The sequence below is a fragment of the Panthera tigris genome, chromosome E1 (genome assembly GCF_018350195.1).
Source record: "Panthera tigris isolate Pti1 chromosome E1, P.tigris_Pti1_mat1.1, whole genome shotgun sequence".
Classification (NCBI taxonomy): domain Eukaryota; kingdom Metazoa; phylum Chordata; class Mammalia; order Carnivora; family Felidae; genus Panthera; species Panthera tigris.
In genome coordinates this window covers 37,643,180-37,657,981 of record NC_056673.1, presented here as the reverse complement: position 1 = coordinate 37,657,981, position 14,802 = coordinate 37,643,180, and positions in this window count along the sequence as shown.

Sequence of the window (14,802 nt, the reverse complement as noted above, 5' to 3'; positions counted from 1 at the left end):
GGGCAGGGGCTGAGACCATGAGCTCAGGTGGACAGGGAGGGAAATGTGTGTTCCCAGACATGCTCTGACTCACGTGCACATGCACACAGACACGCACGCACACAAGACACACACACACGCACACACACAAGAGACAAAGAGCAGACAAGCGTGAAGACGGGCAAGTTGGCAGCTGTGGGAGCAGGGAGGCAAAAGGACTTTCCAGAGAGCTTCCATTTGCTCTGAGAAGTAGGAGACTAGGTTGAGGGGTGTCATGGGGGAGGGGAGACGCTTGGGTAGAGCTCAGCTGAGAGAAGGAATCTGCTGACAATTCAGAGACAGTTGGAACCCCGGAGCTGGTGGAGGCACCAGACTTCCTGGGGGTGGGAGCTTTTCCCAGCTGAACGGAGCCTCTGGGGTCTAGGAGTGCAGCAGGCAGGTGGGCAGGGGCAGGGTGGGATTTTTTCCCATTATAAGCAGAGGAGGTCAGAGATCATGAGAATGAGGGTCTGAAGGGATAGAGCCAGAGGTTGGACAGGGAAGGCCGTTGAGCCAGGGGTGGGGGGCAAGAATTCAGTAGGAAACTGAGAAGCATGGAGGACATTGGGGAGGGCACAGAGCGGCTGCATGGAAGGAGGGAGGACTGGAAGTGGGGGAGGTTGGCTAGTGGAGGCTGCTTACCTTTCCAGCTTTGCAGGGACCCCAAGGCCACCCAGGATGACAGCCCGACTTGGGGTGGAGAGGCATTCTGGGAGTGAAGAGCCAGAGTCTTAGAAATATGGGGGTGTGGGCAAGGCAGATAGTGGCATGAGCCTTCCCTCTGCCCCTAGCCTGTCCTCCCTGGGCCTCAGTCCCCGTGTCCTCCTGGGCCCAGTGACTTCCTGCAGCCCAAGATAGGGCTGCTGGGAGGCAGATGTGGGAGATCCCCTCTACCCCCACACAGACATCGACAGGCAGACTGAATATGACCTCTTACATTTATGTGGCAGAGCTTAGCCATTTACAAAGGCTTTCATATCCCCTACCTGTGCGATCAAGTCTTTGTTTTCGCAGAGGAACATCTGAGGGATTAAGAGGCCCAAGGACCTATAGTAGGGGGTGTTTTCCCCCACCTCCTGTGATGTCAACAGACCACGGCCTCACGACCTTAACTTTATTGCCAGGAAAACGGAAGAGAAGTAGCAGCCACCCTTGATCCCTCTCGTGGAGGTACAGGGTCCTGTCACTTGGAAATAAGGTATCTCGGGTCCATCGGGTGGGCACAGTGGAGGGAAGAGGGGGCCCTGGGGATCCATTCCTGGGTTTGGGGTGATTCCCGACCCCATGGCGGTGGCAGCATGGCAGCAGGGGAGCCATGTGCCTCCTCCTTCGGTGTTTTCCTCGCCTGGAAGATGGGGACCTGCAAGCACGAGCTGGAGAGGGAGCGGGAAGCCTCTGTGGGGAATTGTATCTGTGGCTTATGAGGGCCTGTATGTCTGTCCATGTGGGTCCATTGGTCCTGTGAACAAGGGAGCCTGTGTGTGTGTGCCCATGAGGCGGTCCCTGACGTGTTCCTGAGTAGGGGAGGCATTTCTGGACATGCAGACATGCACACATGTGTGATAAGTCTGAGTGTGTTGGTGACGCACGCCTGTGTCTGGCGATCCCAAGCGCACTGAGCGTGTGTCTGACTCTTGGCTACGCGGGGCTCTGTGTCCAGGAGTGTGTAAGGCTGTGTCCCCTCTGAGGCAGAAACTAGGTCAGCGTGCATGCGGGAGTGAAGTTAGGGATCGATTCCTCAGCAGTAACAGGCCGAATGGGGAAAGAGGGCAGGGGTGGAGGAAGGGGAGGGCACAGAAAAAGGTATCCTTGGACCTGGGAGCCCCCAGCCTCTTCCTGACACCTGCCCTGGGGGGAGGGGGATAAAGAAAGGAGCGCAAGTAGGGGAGAACCTTATCGCACAGGGACCAGGAATGGGGGTAGTGGAGAAAGGCAGAAGCCGAGATGTGGGGGGCGACCCGGCCTGGGCCTAGTGGGGTGGGGAAGCCAGATGTTGCACGAAACAGATGTCTGGAACTTTGGTCAAGAAAAAGGTCTCTTTTTCCCTTGGAAAAGAGGCTGGTGTCCCTCTGGCCTGAAACCTGCTGCAGCAAGAATCCATAGCGACACCCCTCCCTCCATCCCTCCTTTCTCTCCCTTGACCTGGAGGTAAAGGGAAGCGGCAGGTAGACCCTGAGTGGCCTCTTGCCTGGGTGGGGTAGAGGATTGAGGGCTGTCTGGTCAGATGGGAGAGGGAGGGCTAGATTTCATTAAGAAAAAGATGGAGATCTTCTGTCCCCAGGTACTGATGGGGGGAGGGGTCTTTGCCAGAGATCTGGGGAGAAAGAAACCTCCATTCTTTTTTTCTTTTCCCTGGGGAAGGACACAACAAGGTCAGGGCACACTGCCAAGGGACCTGGCTGCATGGGAAGGGTCTCCTATCCCAGGGAGTGAGATCCTTACTCCTTTGGGCCCCAAGTTCCCTAACCAGGGAGACCCTTGTTTGTCTTTTCCCCCAGTGCTGGACACCCCTTGGGGGCCCCTAAGCCCTAACCCCACAGCCTTGCATGTCCCTGGGTGTGCTGGGAACTGGGAATCAGAACGCCGGGGCCCCGGATACGGCAGTGGGGCCCCCTACCCGATGCCAGGCCTCCTTGGGTAGGACATGCTCTCCCCGTGCCAGGTCCCTGTGCCGCCCCGGCCCCGCCTCCACCTTCCTGCTTCCTCCTCCATCCGAGCTGCTGAGGCGGAGGCAGCACCTTCTCTCTCAACACCTTCCCCCTGGGGCCCAGCCAAGTACCACTCAGCCGGTGGCCAACAGGCTCACAGCAGCTCCAGAGCTGGCGGCTCGGCTCCCATCCCTCCCCTTCCTTCCGCAGCATCCCGCCCCTCCCTTCCCGTCTTCCTCTCCTGCATCCCAGGAGTCCGCGGAGAGCCCCTGCCTTGTCTGGGGCCCACGCTGCAGAACTTTCTTTAAGTCAGGGGCTTTACCGGGCGCCTGGGTGGCTCAGTTGGTTGAGTGTCTGACTTCGGCTCTGGTCGTGATCTGCCTGTTCGTGGGTTTGAGCCCCGCGTCGGGCTCTGGCCATGATCTGGCTGTCCATGGGTTTGAGCCCCGTGTCGGGCTCTGTGCTGACAGCTCAGAGCCTGGACCCTGCTTCGGATTCTATGTCTCCCTCTCTCTCTGCCCCTTCCCTGCTCATGCTCTGTCTCTCTCTCTCTGTCAAAAATAAATAAACATTTACAAAATTTTTTTTAAAAAAGGTTCCCCGTCAGTCCAAACCCTTGTGCACTCCACATCACCCTGTGCCAATGTGGGTGTCAGCTTAGTCCTTTGGGGGTTCCAAGTCAGCCCAGACCCCTGTAGGCCCGGGGTCTAATTTCTCTACTTCAATCTAATTTCTCATGGGCTCCATGATACTCTGAAGCCATGTGGGCCCTGTATTCGTTAGTTCAAGCGCCCTAGACTCTGTGTCACCATGGGCCCTGTGAGCTCCAGTGAGTCTGGAGCCCTGGGGACTCCAGTGTGGGGCGTGGGCTCATGGGGCTCCCTGACACTCTGGGCTGGGAGTGCCATGTCGACTTAGGCCCAGGTCGGTGCCGCTCGGTTGTAATTCCTTGACCAACCGGACTCGGTGGATAGATACTCTCTTCATCAGCACCCAGGGCCCCTGGAGACTCGTGTGGGTTCTAGGTGCATCCGAACCAAGCAAGCTCCCTGTGTTCTAAGTCCTTGCAGACCCTTGCTGCTCGATCGGAGTTCACGGGCCAGCAGCACTGGCATCACCTGAGAATTGCTGGAAATGCGGGATCTCGGGCCCCACCCAGACCTTCTGTATAGGCAGCTGTGGTGGTAACCAGACCGCCGCGATTCACACGATACCGTAAAGTTTGAGTCGCATCATCGTCAACTTCACGTCAGTTTGGATCAAGGCAGAATGACACTGGCCCCATGCAATCAATGGGTGACGCCCAGACCAATGTGGGTGCTAAAGGGCCCCCAGAGCCCCATGAGAGTTGAGGTGCTCTCCCTGTGATTCCCAAGATCTCTGTCTCCTGTCTCCCAACTTTCTTCGTTCTTGAGGCCTTGCCTCTCACCGATTTCCTTCTCCAGAACCAAATGCTGGCCCCCCTGCCCTGCATCTCTGGCCCCCTCCGCACAGAATCCAAGCACAAAGGGCTTTTGTCATCCCCACTCTGAGCTGGCTTTGGGGATCCTCCTGACCCTCCCTCCCCACCAGCCGCCTGCCGACCTTAGGCCACCCCAGCTGGAGGCTGCTGCGGTAGTTTTCCATGCCTGCTGTTTTCTGCCTCATACACACGTTGCACAGAGAGATCCAAAGTCTATATCTATATATACTTCTCACTCCCCCACCCCCGGACGGCGTGCGTCTCGTTTGCCAGGCTGTGGTCGTGCAGTCTGTCGCTCGTTAAGGCACTGTCTCAGATTTGCATGTTTAATATTTTATCCAGGAAGCGCTCCTGGCTGGGGCCCTGGGAGGTGGCGTGAAACCGACAGAATGTCAGGCCCCGGAACGATTGCTCACGGGTGGTGACGGTGGGACGAGTGTCTGGGGGACTGGAGAATGGTGACGCCAGTTCCTGGCTGCTTGTCTGGCTTTGGCATTGGGGTGGGGGTGGGGAGAACAGATCAGAGATCAGCACCCCCCCACCTGCAGAGGGAGCCTCCCTTGCTAGGGGCACTTAGCCATTGGAAGGGTGAACTCTGATTTGAACTTGCTATTTTAGGTTCAGCAGTTCCTCCGGGTCACCGTCATTTCAGCGTCTGGGGATTTTCCAGTGGGAAGGAGCCCTTTGGCTCTAGGGAGAAGCGGCAAGTCACAGGGCAAACCGTGGAGGTGGACGGAGCGGGTGGGAGGAGATAGGCAGGAGAACAGTGAGTCGGCCAATGCCGTGCGACCTTCTGGTGTCATTGAGGTCTCTGGGCTCCTGTGAGTGACAGAGGAGGACCATCGGCAACTTTGCTCCCTCCCGGGCATGTCAGAGACCTGAGTGAGTGGAAAGCAGCGCAGGGTATTGAGGGCAATCTTTTCTGTTCCCAGATATTTGTAAAGAACTTAGCGGGCAGGAGGGGGGAAAGGCAGGGGAAAGATGAGGCTGTGCCCCAAGGGCAGATGGAAAAATCTGAAGATGGAAGGGGGAGGGGGAGGGGAGCACAGACAGACACAGGCCTTTCATTCTGACCCTTGGGAGGCATGAAGTGCCTGATTGTGTCCGCGTCCAGAGATTCAGTGGGGCCGGGAGGTCGGGAGGAGAAGGGAGAGCCCTGCTCCATCCCTCAGACCCCTGGGAACAAGATCCCCACACATTCTGCTGTAGTCTGGCAAGGCTCCTACAGAAAGGGCTTCTTAGAAAGGGCAGGATGGGGCCTGGCCCCAGACCCTGCTCACCATCCCCCCTGCCCTGCTCTGGCCCTGGAGGTTTATCTGGTTGGGGGTAGGGACCAGGAAGGGGTGGGGGGGAAGGGTGTGTGTGATTATCCCTCAGCCTGCAGCTGGGACACCCTCCTGCCCCCAGAGCTGCCTGCTCCACAGCTGTTCCCCGTTGCTTCCCCCCCCCCCCACCCCCCGGGGTACCAAGTTGGGGAGTTCTTCCTGGGGTCTTGTCTCCGTTCTTACTGCTGCCACTTCAGTGCAAAGACTCTGTTCTGCTACCTTGGGGGATTAGGAAGGAGTCCCCCATCCTGGGGTTGGCTGCTGCCTCCACCCAGGAAAAGGCATCATGGTTTGATATGGAAACCTGGAAGCCTGGTTTGCCTCTCTGGTCCATTGCTGTGCCCGCACGGGGCTCGGCCGGAATGTCAAGGGATCCTCCCCTGTCGGCATCCCCACCATCCACCCAATAATAAGGAGCCGGAAAGGAACCTTTACGGGCTTCCAAACGGCCACGATGGACTCCACCAAGCTGTGCACCAAAGCACAGATATAGTACATGTTGGGGAGCTCTCTGCTCCTCACAGTGCGCCCCATCTAGGTCAGTGGTTTGCAAAAGCCTTTTACACCTGGGACTTTTTGTCCAAAGGGTATCATGCAGAAGCAGAGAGGAACAAAGCCAGGAGACATCCAACTGCTGCAATGGAAACCACTGGTGGGGAGCTGGTGAGACCCGCCTGCTCTATTCCTCCTACCTCTTGGAAGCCTCTCCTACCCCTCCCGCCTCCCCCCTAGGGGCTCCTGAGAGGCCCCGCAGGACTCCTAGCTCTTAGCAGAGCACAGTTGGAAAAACACTGATCTGCAAAGTCTGGTTTCTTAACTCCTGGAAGCTGCCAATCAAAAGGAATGAGGGCCGGCAGAGATAGGAGTGCAAGTGACAGTCCCACAGGTGACAACTCGATGACAAGAGACAGAATGATGCTAAAAAGCAGACATGCAAACCTGAAGGGCTCGAGGCTGGGGCCAATTTAGTTTTGGGGTGACCTTGAATGCTCCTCAAGAATCTCTGGGGGCTGGACTGGGTAACAGCACCTGCTCAGAGTGGGGGCCTGGGTGTCAGTGGAGGGTCATGTTTGGTGGAAAGGAATTAGATGCGAAATTTGAGAAAGACTGGCCTCTACAACAGTTCAAGTACAAAAACATGGAACCAGCTGGGCCCTTGGAGCTGAACTCTGAGCTCAATGAATATGTAGAGACTCACCCAAAGAGTACAAGGCCTAGAGTTTTGAGCAGTGGTTCTCAGCCGCTGGGGTGATCGTGGTCCTCTCCCGATCCCCCGCCGCCCCAGGGGACATTGGCAATGTCTGGGGACATTTTTGGTTGTCATGACTAGGGGGAGGGTGCTATTGGCATCTGATGGATAGAGAGAGACCAGAGATGCTGCTAAACGTCCTGTGACACACAGGAAAGTCCCCCTCAACAGAGAACCCTAGAGCCGAATGTCAATACGCTAAGTTGAGAAGCCTTGGTCTAGACTCTAGATGATGCTGAGGTCTTTACTGTATCTATTTCCCCCTCTAGGATATGCTCCCATAAGTCAGAGATAATGAGTCTTCTACCTTTCTACAGCATCTGCCTCTGCACCAAGTAGGCACTTTACAGGTATTTGTCGGATGAATGCATAAACAAACAACTCGCCTGGACATGGCGGGCAGCTCTCTCCTTCCGGCCCAGGGCCCAGTTTGCCGTGGGGGGGAGGTGCGTGCCACTTCTGCAGTTTAGTTAATAGACCCTGCAAGGGTCCCTGACCCTGGACAACCCTGGGAGAAAGCTGGGGCGGGCTCACCCAAAAGTGCTTGAGCGGTTGACTCAAAAAGAACAGATGCTCATTCGCGATGTAATTTACATATCATTTGCATATTGCTTTGGATATAATTTGCATGCTGCTCCTTTAAAGTCAAAAGGCACAGATCTCCTGTCCTGTCCTGCCCTTCCCTGCTTCTGCAGAGGCCTCTGTCTACCTCTGCTGTCTTTCTTCGTACACTCTCTAGGAACACTCACCTGTTGGGCTCACATTTGCTTAGGTTTCTGGGGGGGGGGGGGCGGGGGTCCAGCACAAAAAAACTTTGGAAATATGCATTGGGAGATGCAAAAAAAAAAAAAAAAAAAAAGGCAGGCCTTGCATTCTGCCCAAACCTTGGGGTCAAGGCCGTGGCCTTTAGTGTCCCACATGCTTGAGTTTCAATCTGGCTTCTGCCATTTCACAAACTGTATGACCTTGAGCAAGCTAATCTCTCTGCCCCTCAGTGTCCTCATCTGTGTAATGGGGGCAATAATGTTTACCTCATAGAGTTACTGTGATGGTTCAACAAGAAAATCCATTAAAGTGCCGGGCGTTTGGTCGACACTCGAGAACTGGAAACAGTTGTGCTTACTGTTACGCCTGGTTTCTTTGAAGTCGCTGTCACCAGGGAGGAGCTGCTCCTTTGGACTCTGCAGCTAGTCTCTTCCCTGATCTGTCTTCCGTTCCTGCCATTCTCTCTCTTCTTGGCTTTGAGTTGCCACTGTCTTCTGGGTTTCCTCCCGTCTTGCCAGCCTCTCCTTAGTCTGATTCTTTCTCCTCTGTCCTACCTCTAAAGTTTGGAGGCCCCAGGGCTTGGTCCAAGACCCCTCATCTTTTCTCCCTGGGCGTCCATGGCTTTAACCATGAGCCCCACGCCAGGGACCCTCAATCATCTCTCCAGCCTGGAGAGATAATAGTCAGCATCTACCTGATACCTCCATTCCTGATATCCAAAAGGCATTTCAAAATCCAAAATTGCGATTTCTAGTCCTTTTCCTCTCCCATGCTTCCCTACTTCCGTACATAATACTGTCTATCTACCCGAATGCTCAAGCCCCAAACCCAGAATAAGCCTTTGATTTCTCTCCCCTTCACCCCCTGTGCTGGTTATCTATTGCTATGGAACAGATGACTCCCCAAACTGACAGGCTTAAAATAATAAGCATTCTATTATCTCACATAACACATGCTTCTCTGGGTCGGGAATCCGGAAGTGAACTCGCGGGGCTTCAGAGCCTCTCATGAGGTTGCGGTCAAGATGTCAGGGAGGGTACAGTCGCCTAGAAGCTTGCCTGGGCCGAAGGATCTGCCTCCGGTGGGGGCTCATTCACACGCCTGTTACGTTAGTGCTGACAGTTGGCAGGAAGCCTACATTCCTTGTCATGTGGACGTGATAGAGCTCTTGAGTGTCCTTATAACATGGCAGCTTGGCTTCCTCTGGAGCGAGTGATCTGAGAGAGAGAGAAAGAGAGAGAGAGAGCAAAGAAGAAGTCGCAATGGTCTTTTCTGATCTCGCGTCCAAAGTCACACGCTGTTAATTCTGCTGTATTCTATTTGTTGGAAATGAGTCACTAAAGCCAGCCTGCATTCCCGGGGAGGAGAATGAAGTTTTCTCTCTTGGAGGGAGGCATATCAGAGAATCCGTGGACGTCTTTTAAAACCACTGTCTAAATGTGTCTTGAATTATCTACTTCTCTGCATCTCCACGGCCCCCACGCCCGGCCTACTGACGCCTCATGGCCCACCTCTGCGGTGGCGGTGGCCTCCTGGCTGACGGTCTTGCTTCCAGCCCATGTACAATCCGCTCTCCGCACAGCAGCCAGGACGGCAGCGGGACAACGTAAACCAGGCGTGGGGGCCTCCGGTTAAGGGTGACGACTTGTGTCTCCTCTCCCTTTTAAGATCCCACTAAAATGGTAGTAAAGAAAGAAGGAAGACCTCAACCCACAAGGACTGAGAAAACGATATCTCAGCAGATAAAGGATTTCAGCAAAGTTGTGGACGACTAGAAAAGGGCTGAGGAAGAGTCACAGACATAGAGACTAGGACAGAGGGAGACAGAAGATAAGAAGGAAAGGGGGTTTGGAGGCACAGATTGCGCAGAGGGGCGGAGGTGGGAGCACAGTGGATCCCTTCCACCCGTGCCCTGCACAGAAAGGCAGAAACAAGGTTCCCACGTCCGGGCAGAACACCAGAAGTTTCTTATCTGGGAAAATTGAACGCGCCAAAGAAAAAGTCCCTGCACTAACGTGTGGAGCATTCCTGGTGAAACAGCTGGCTTTTTGCCCAATCACTAAAAAGCAAAATCCACCAGTAAAAAAGCCTCACTCGTGCCCATCGAACTTCCAGTTTGCTCTTTCGTGCTGTTCCCTTACATACAAATGGCTGAGCCAGGATCATCTGACAAATGAAGAAAACTCCTGTGTCAGCTCGGGTCCTCTGGGAAACAGACACCAGATGGAGTTAGATGTACAGGAGATTTACTGGGGATAATGCCTGGGGGGAATAGAGACAGGAGGGGACAGAAGTCGACAGGGAAGGTCTTCAGATTGCAGTGCAGGACCGGCATGTGAGAAAGAAGAGAGGGAAGGAAGGAAGACTGGGTAGGAAGAGTTTCAGAGGGTGGTGCGGCTCGGACAGAGTCCCAGCCAAAGCTTCAGAGCAAAGATCACCCAGCAGGGGAGCCCGTTGGGCGGAACTGTCTGGGTGCTAATACCCCCAACCGTGCCCCATAATTGGCGAGAGTTATCTGAGGAGATCGTGTCCTCAGTTCAAAAGCTGTAGTTCGTCCAGAAAGTGTCAGAGCTGAAGTGTGTCGGTTGACAGCACTCCTCATGGCAAAGTCTCTCTCCCGAAGTGAGAGCTGGGTAGTACATTTCCGTGGGGGCTCCGCTCTTGGCATGCAAGAGGAAGACACAATGAAAAAAGAAAAGGGAAAGCCAAGGAAACAGAAGAAAACCAAACAACCAACCAATTAAGGGGCGCCCGGCTGGCTCAGTCAGAAGAGCAGGTGGCTCTTGATCTTGGCGTTGCCAGTTCGAGCCCCACGTCGGGTGTAGAGGTTACTTAAATAAAATTTTAAAAATACTTAAACACCCAACCAACCAATTTAAACACACCGCTCCTGATAATTAATATCATCTAGTAGTTATTAAAAAAAAAAATAACAGAATGCAGGGGCGCCTGGGTGGCTCAGTCGGTTGAGAGTCCGACTCTCGATTTTGGCTCAGGTCGTGACCCCAGAGTCACGGGATCGAGCCTCGCATCAGGTTCTGCGCTGAGCATGGAGCCTGCTTAAGATTCTCTCTCTCCCTCTTCCTCTGTCCCTCCTGCTAAGGCTCATTCTTTCTCTAAAGAGAGAGAGAGAGAATGCAGTGAAAAAAGAGCCATAGAGAATAAGAAAGGGTTCTTGCAAATTAAATATACAGAAGGGTTGGAAAGGCAAAACAAAAGGAGTCACTGAGAGAGTAGCACAAAAAGACAAAAGAGGAAATTTGTTGAGCGCCTGTTACATGCCGGTGTTGTTCTGGTGTCTGATGAAAAGCGGCAAACAAAATTCACAAAGCCCTTGCCCTTCAGGGTCTCCCAAGACGGGGAGTATGTGGGTGGGCCAGTCCGGGAGGCACAGTATTCCACTAACAGGAGTCCCAGAAAGAGAAGACCGCGATGAGGAGGGCAGAAAGTTGACCAAGAAATACCGTAAGAAAATTTTACGGGATTGAGGGACACGAATCTCCAAAATAAATGATCTGAACTCCTGCGTTAGCCCCAGGTGGAACACCAGGGAATGGGTTTACCCTCCCGCCTGCAACAACTAAAAAGCGGGACAAAACACTTGCAACCGTGGGGTTCGGACTTTGGAAATCGGGGCAGCCGTGGACGGTGATCCCTGAGAGGAGAGGAGCTGAGCTATTAGTTCTATGGTCGTTCCTGCCTGCTGCCTGGAATAGGTTTCCCGGCCACAGCACAAGGAGGGATAACTCAGGCAGAGCCTGGTGGCCTCCTGGAGTTTGAGGAAATGTACACAGTTGCGCAACCAAGATGGTGGATTTAAACTTGGCCCCATGGAGGGCGCCTGGGTGGCTCAGTCGGTTAAGCGTCCGACTTCGGCTCAGGTCACGATCTCGCGGTATGTGAGTTCGAGCCCCGCGTCGGGCTCAGTGCTGACTGCTCAGAGCCTGGAGCCTGTTTCAGATTCTGTGTCTCCCTCTCTCTCTGACCCTCCCCCGTTCATGCTCTGTCTCTCTCTGTCTCAAAAATAAATAAACGTTAAAAAAAAAATTAAAAAAAATAAACTTGGCCCCATGGATAATCACAATCAATATGCATGGTCTAGACAACCCAACTGAAAGGCAGATATAAAAGGATGACCCAACTATATGCTAGCCACAAGAAACCCACTTTATTATTTATTTTTTAAAGCATTTGCTTTTTTTTAAGTTTATTTATTTTGAGAGAGAGAGAGAGAGAGAGAGAGAGCACATGCAGAGGGAGGGGTAGAGAGAGAAAGCCAAGCAAACCACGCTGTCCGTGTCGAGCTTGACCCAGGCCTTGATCTCACGAACTGTGAGATGATGACCTGAGCCGAAATCAAGAGTTGGGTGCTTAGCTGACGGAGCCACCCAAGTGCCCCAAGAAACCCACTTTAAAGACGAAAGTAGGTGGGAAGGAAATGATACACCAGGCTAACACTAATCAAAAAGTCTATATTAATATGAGACAAAATCGATGATAGAATGAAGATTGTAGCCAAAAGACGAAGAGGGCCATTTCATGATAAAAGGGTCATTTCAACGAGAGGACACAGTTCTAAAGATTTATTCTTTTTAAAAAAATTTTTTTAAATTTTATTTATTTTTGAGAGAGAGAAAGAGTGTGAGCCAAGAAGGGGCTGAGAGAGAGGGGGAAACACGGAATCTGAAGCAGGCTCCAGGCTCTGAGCTGTCAAGACAGATCCCGACGCGGGGCTGGAACCCATGAACCGTGAGGTCATGACCTGAGCGGAAGTCTGGTGCTTAACTGACTGAGCCACCCAGGCACCCCTAAAGGTTTATTCTTTACCCCACACTGACTGAGCCAGCCAGGTACCTATAAGAGTTTTCTTTAAAAAAAAAAAAATCATGACGGTGGTGCCTGGGTAGCTCAGTTGGTTAAGCATCCGGCTCTTGATCTCGGCTCAGGGCATGATCTCACAGGTAGTGAGATCAAGTCCTGCTTGGGGCTCTGCACTGACAGCATGGAGCCTGCTTGGGATTCTCTCTCTCTGCCCCTCTTCTGCTCACATGCACTTTCTCTCTCTCTCTCTCTCTCTCTCTCTCTCTCTTTCTTAAAATAAATAAATAAAACATTAAGAAAATAGAAGCAATCATGAGTGGACGTTGAATTTTTTTCAAATTATTCTTCTGCCTCTATTGAGATAGCCATCTGGGTTTTGTATGCTATTCTGGTAAAGAGATAAATGACATTGATTTCTAATGTTCAATCAATCTTGCATTCCTGGAATAAACCCGATTGGGTAGGACGTATTATCCTTTTTATATATTACTGTATTAGATTTGTTAGTATTTTTGTTTAAATTTATTCCCATTAAAAAATTTTTTTTAATGTTTATTTATTTTTGACAGAGAGACAGACAGAGCATGAGCAGGGGAGGGGCAGAGAGAGAGGGAGACACAGAATCCGAAGCAGGCTCCAGACTCTGAGCTGTCAGCACAGAGCCTGACACGGGGCTCGAACCCATGAACCACGAGTTCATGACCTGTGCCAAAGTCAGACACTTAACTGACTGAACCACCTAGGTGCCCCTATTTCACTATTGATGGACATCTGGTTTGTCCCAGTTTTTGGCTGTACTTTCTTTTTTCTTTTCTTCTTTCTTTCTTTCTTTTTGCTGAAAATAAACAGGCATATTTCTTGTCTATGTACCTATGTACCTATTTCACCTATGTACCTAGGAGGTGAGTTGATGGACCATAAGATAGATTATGTCTATCTTGCGTAGAAGCTGTCAGTTTTCCAGAGGATTATACCCATTTACACTCCCATCATAAATGTTCAGTTTTTAACATTTTAGCCATACCTGTAGATGTGCATTGGTATCTCATCGTGGTTATAACTTGCATTTTCCTGAGGCCTAGTGGTTCGAGCACTTTTTCATATGTGCATTCACACGTGTTCACCCATTTGTATTTGTTGGCTATTTGGATATCCTCTTTGGGGAAGGGATTTCAAATGTTTTGCCTATTTTTGAAAACTTGGATTGCGTGATTTTAAAAAATGAATTAATAGGAGTTGTTTATGTATTCTGTGGTTTGCTTTTTCAACTTTCATTTTTTTAATTTTTTAATTTTAATTTCAGTATAGTTAACATACAGTGTTGTATTAGTTTCTTGTGTACAATATAGTGATTCGTCACCTCTATACATCACCCGGTGCTCATCATAAGTGCCCCCTTAATCCCTATCACCTGTTTCCTCCATCCCCCATTCTCCTCCTCTCTGGTAACCATCAATTTGATCTCTATAGGTTTTGTTGTTTTTTTTTTTCAGCCTTCTCTACTTTTTTTTCTACCAATTTTATTTTTCTTGGTTTGCCTCTCTTGCCCCTCCCCCCAACCGACGTTCATTTGTTTTGTTTCTTAAATTCCATATATGAGTGAAATCACATGAGATTTGCCTTTTTCTGATTGGCTTATTTCACTTAGCATTTTACTCTCTAGCTCCATCCATGTCGTTGCAAATGGCAAGATCTCATTCTTTTTGATGGCTGAACAATATTCCATTATTTATATACACCACGTCTTCTTTATTAATTTTCTTTATGGTGTCTTTTGGTGAACAGAGTTTTTCAATCTTAATAAGTCAGATACACTACTTGTTCATGTTTACTGGTATTATGTCCTGATTAAGACATCTTTGTCTACTCCAAGGACATGAGAATATCCTGTGATTTTTTTTTGACAAGCTTTATTGTTTTTATTTTTCCCACATAAGCCTATGATTCATCTCAAATGAATTTTGGGGTACGTTTGAGATAAAAGCCAAGATTCCATTTTTTCTATGTGGCTATCCAATTACTCTAGCACCATTTATTGAAAAGCACCATAATTCCCCCCACTGAATTTTAGTTATAACTTTGTTGTAAATTAGGTGATGATATATGTGTAGGCCTGTTTCTGTTTAATTACAAAGCTGTTTTCCAAAGTGGTTGTACTATTTTACATGCAGGAATGTTTTGGTTGTCCACGTGTTGCCGGTATGTAATATTTTCAGACTTTGATTGTAGTCATTCTGATGTGTATTCTGTTGTAGTTTTTAAATTAAAAAAAATTTTTTTAATTTTTATTTATTTACTTTGAGGGGGGCAGAGGGAGGCTCTGTCAGAGCACAGCCTGATGTGGAGTTCAATCTCACGAAACTTGAGATCATGACCTGAGCCAAAATCAAGAGTCGGGAGCTTAACTGACTGAGTCACCCAGATACCCCTCTATTGTGGTTGTAATTTGAATTTCACTTGTGACTAATGGTGTTGAATATCTGTTTTAAAAAGTTTTTATAATTTTTAACCTTT